This window comes from Henckelia pumila, chromosome 4, assembly GCF_033568475.1.
Source record: "Henckelia pumila isolate YLH828 chromosome 4, ASM3356847v2, whole genome shotgun sequence".
In the NCBI taxonomy this organism is placed as follows: domain Eukaryota; kingdom Viridiplantae; phylum Streptophyta; class Magnoliopsida; order Lamiales; family Gesneriaceae; genus Henckelia; species Henckelia pumila.
This window is the reverse complement of record NC_133123.1, coordinates 206,418,567-206,422,917: the sequence shown is the minus strand read 5'-3', so window position 1 is coordinate 206,422,917 and position 4,351 is coordinate 206,418,567. Positions and strand designations below refer to the sequence as shown.

The 4,351-nt window shown below is 36.3% G+C and overlaps 1 long non-coding RNA gene across 1 annotated transcript; it reads left to right on the top strand.

Annotated features, from left to right (window-relative positions):
* Nucleotides 1–1,106: 1,106 nt before the first annotated feature.
* LOC140866565 (uncharacterized) lies at nt 1,107–2,524 on the top strand. Its single transcript, XR_012144928.1, has 3 exons — nt 1,107–1,546; nt 1,778–1,993; nt 2,244–2,524. It is a non-coding gene; the product is annotated as an uncharacterized lncRNA (long non-coding RNA).
* The last annotated feature ends 1,827 nt before the right edge of the window (nt 2,525–4,351 follow it).

Below are 4,351 nucleotides of genomic sequence, written 5' to 3'. Positions count from 1 at the left end.
ATAACAGTTTGAATTTTGTACCGAGTGGAAAGACATTAAATACAACTATCGAGCTACTTCTTGATTGAAAAACCAGCTTAAATCAGCTCGGCATAGCAAATCTTGAAACGATCGAAGGGTGGTTCAAATATGTTACGGGGAAACGATCGTCTAAGCACGTGTGGAATGGCCATTTTCGAGCCAAAGCAAAAGTAGAAAATATAGAAAACTCCGAAAACCTTTAATATTGGAAACTGGAATCAGAAGTATTTGAGCCTTAAGGAGTGCTTTACTTGGTTGGTTTGAAGCTTGAAAGTGTGATGTGTGTATATAGATGAAGGTAAATTTCTCGCAGCCTTCAAAATCTTGGTCCAGTAATCAAGAACAAGCTGACAAGTGGATATATTTATTACAAAGTCAGCACAAGCAAATGAAAGAATCACATGAAATTGTCTTCTATCATATCAAAACCATCTTTACCCACCACTGAAGTGAAAATATAACGATCAAAAGTATGCCTGTGGTACCACTACCAGATTATTTTATTCAAAGTACTTTGGCCCACAGAAGTTTATTTCTTCATATTTCACCTTAACATAAATCTGAAGTGGGATTCTGCTGTTTGTTAATGATAATTGGTAGGGCCTTGTATGATATATATTTTTTATAATTTGATAGTTTTATGGGTTTGTTTTGTAATTTAGATTTGATTGTACCAACAGAGCATCTTACAGGGTCTTCTTATATTTATTTAGCCTATATAAAAATTAATATTATTTAAAAAAAATATTGGTTAATTGATATTTTGTTAAAAATAAAAGCCCGGAGTCCAATACATTGTATTTATATATTACGTAAAAACAAGAAATATGACACAGTTTAAAAAGTAAAACAATGAATAGATTTAGGGTCAGTTTGGACGTTGGATAAATATTGAAAAGTGTTTTTAATTAAATTTTTAATAGAAGTAGAAGCAAAACCCAAAAAAATAAAAAAATTCTAGCTGTTTAAAAAGAACTTTTTAAACTGATTTTTTAAAAGCAGCTTTTTGAACCAAACATTTCATTTTTTTAGAAAAGCAATTTTGTGTGTTGTTTTTAGTTGGCTCTTATGATCAAAAGCACTCTTGAGAACGAGAGATTGACACAAAGAATCCCATTCCTTTACGCCTTAAGTGGCGGCTTTACCACACAAGTCGAGTCAATATGATAACCCATTCAAAAATGCTCTTTATATATATATGTGCCATCTTCCCAAGTCGCCGCAGAAGCTAAAGCCATGGCTTTCGACGCGTTCCGGCCGCTGGACGACAAGATATTGGTGATACGAAATGTTTGTTTCTTGTTTGGCATCTTTCCCATTCAGATTCTCTGAAAGAATCCAAGCTCTTATACATGGTGATCTACATACTGGTTCTGTCATGGTCACTGCTGAATCAACTCAAGTTATAGATCCCGAGTTTTCTTTCTATGGACCTATGGGATTTGATGTAGGAGCCTTTATTGGAAACCTCATTTTAGCTTATTTTGCACAAGATGGACATTCAAACAAAGCGGCTGATCGAAAAGTATGTTCTGTTACTATGGTCTTATATTGAAACCAATATTTCGGTCTTATTTCCATATACTTTTATCAATTTTGTACTGTCTATTATGTCAGGTTTATGGTATTTTTGTGTGCATAGATGTAATCAAATTTGTATAAACCTGACACTCGTGAAATTTCTCAAAGCAATCTCAAACATTACATATTCTCTAGCATAGTAAGATGTTAACCTGATCTACATAATTGAAATCAGTTGTACAAAGTGTGGATTTTGAAGACAATCTCGGAGACTTGGAACCTCTTCGACAACAAGTTCACCGCACTTTGGGATAAACACAAGGATGGTCCTGGTGAAGCATATCTCCCAGAAATTTATAACAATCTAGACCTCCAGCTTCTGATAAAGAAAAAAATATATGGACGATCTTTTCCACGACACTATAGGATTCGGTGCTGCCAAAATGATCCGGTTTGATAAATTGAACCTTTCCATTTTCATGAACTCTAGTATTTCTTTCTCTGTCTTTTTTTTTAATTTTATTTCAGACTTATTAATATGTCAGAAAGCACAAGAATCTCTATGTTTAAAAGGGCATGTCTTAGAATTATATTGAAATATTTGAGCAGTTGAATGTACAGATAGTTTTATTGTCAATTTCCTATGCATGCCTGAGTCTTTAGAGTTCAATTGGCCTCCGAGGCTTCTGGTTGATATACAGGAGAATAGTTGGTGTCGCTCATGTCGAAGACTTTGAATCCATCAAAGAGGCCAGCAAAAGAGCAGATTGCGAACGCAAAGCTCTAAATTTTGCCAAGACTCTGCTCAAGGACAGGAGGCAATTCCACAATATAAAGGAAGTGGTTTCAGCTATTGAGCTACTCGACACACGCTAAGTCCTTTCGTCCAATACTAGTTAATGAACTCCCCAAGAAGTTTATATACACTCTTGAGTGTTGAAGCATGCATATACAGTATAAAGATTGATATACATAGAAGATAGTTACATGTTCTTGCTACATATATATATTTGGAGGTGAATTATAGTGGTTCGATCTGTTTCTTTATGACTGTAGAGTATGTTAAAGATAGTTAAAGCTATATTGTTGAGTTAGTTGTTAGCAAATAGTTAGCTGTTAAATAGCAGTTAAAACTACTCATTACTTGTATATATAAAGCAATGTATACACGAAACATAGTTAGTTTTTCCAATTAATACAATAGATCATTTTCTCTCCCAATTAGCATATCTTCTTCAAGCTCGGTTTATCTCTATCAATGGCAGAATCTGTGATGAAGTACAGTTTTAACATGGTACCAGATGAAATTATCTTCCGCATTTAATCTCACAGATCACGTCAATCCAACAAATTCATGGTGAATCATTCCACGACGATCGGATTCAATGATCCCTTGTATCTGCACCCATCGGATTCTCCAGGGGTTTCGCTTGTTCAAGATCCCCTAATTGGCATCGAAAATTACGGTATATGGAGCCGTGCAATGCTATTAGCATTACAAGCCAAGAACAAACTCAGCTTCATCAATGGCGGCTGCCCTCGTCCCGCCAATAACTGCTCTTCTCAACAACAATGGGACAGATGCAATGCTATTGTTCTATCTTGGATCATGAGTTCGGTTTCAAAAGACATTTTCAATGGAATAATCTACTGCAACACCGCTTCTAAAGTCTAGGCAGATTTAAAGGAAAGATTTGACAAAATATCGGGATCTCGAATTTTTGCATTGCAACGAGATATTGTTCATCTATATCAGGGATCTTCTTCTATTTCTGTATATTTTTCAACACTGAAACGATTTTGGGATGAATACCAATCCTTAATCACTCTTCCATCCTGTCAATGTGCAAGTGCAAAAGCATATCTGGAACATGAGGATCACCAACGACTTATTCAATTTCTTATGGGATTGAATGATACTTATAGTCACATAAGGAGTCAAGTTCTGATGATGGATCCATTACCATCAGTAAATCAAGCATACTCCATTGTTATTCATGACGAATTCACTCGACATGTCTTGTCATCTTCACCGATTGCTGAGATTCCCGCAGCGGCATTCTACTCATCATCCACAAAAAGGATTGGTTCAGTGATATGTGACAATTGTCACAAACCAGGACACACAAAAGATCAATGTTATCGGCTAGTTGGATATGACTCAGTGACATGTGATCATTGTCACAAGCCAGGACACCTCAAAGAACACTGCTATCGGCTAGTTGGCTATCCTCCGAATCACAAGCTGTACAAGAAATTTTCCCAACCCCAGCCCTCAAAGAATTTCAAGATTTCTGCCCATCATAGCTACAATAGTTCTGCTGAGCAGTCCTCACGTGATGTGCTCTTGAGTCCTCACGTGATGACTCAAGATCACACTCAATGGCTCACACATTCACTGATGCTCAATATCAACAAATTATCAAGCTTCTTGGTGATTCTTCTCAACAAAATGAAGTGACTGCAAACCTTGCTGGTAATTTTACAAGCCTCATGTCAATTTCTGATGCTAATGAATGGATATTGGATACTGCTACAAATGCTCATATTACAGGTACTTCAAGTTACTTGCAAGATTCACATCCTAGCAACGAAGCCACTGGATCAGTTCGGCTTCCAAATGGTAACACCACTTCCATTCTCTCTACTGGCTCAATTCGTATATCTCCATCTTGTGTCCTCAACCGTGTGTTCCATGTCCCTGATTTTAATTTCAATCTCTTGTCCATCTCCCAATTTACAAAAGATCATCACTGCCTTGTTACGTTCTATCCTCAATTATGTTTATTTCAAGACCTTTCGACTGGAA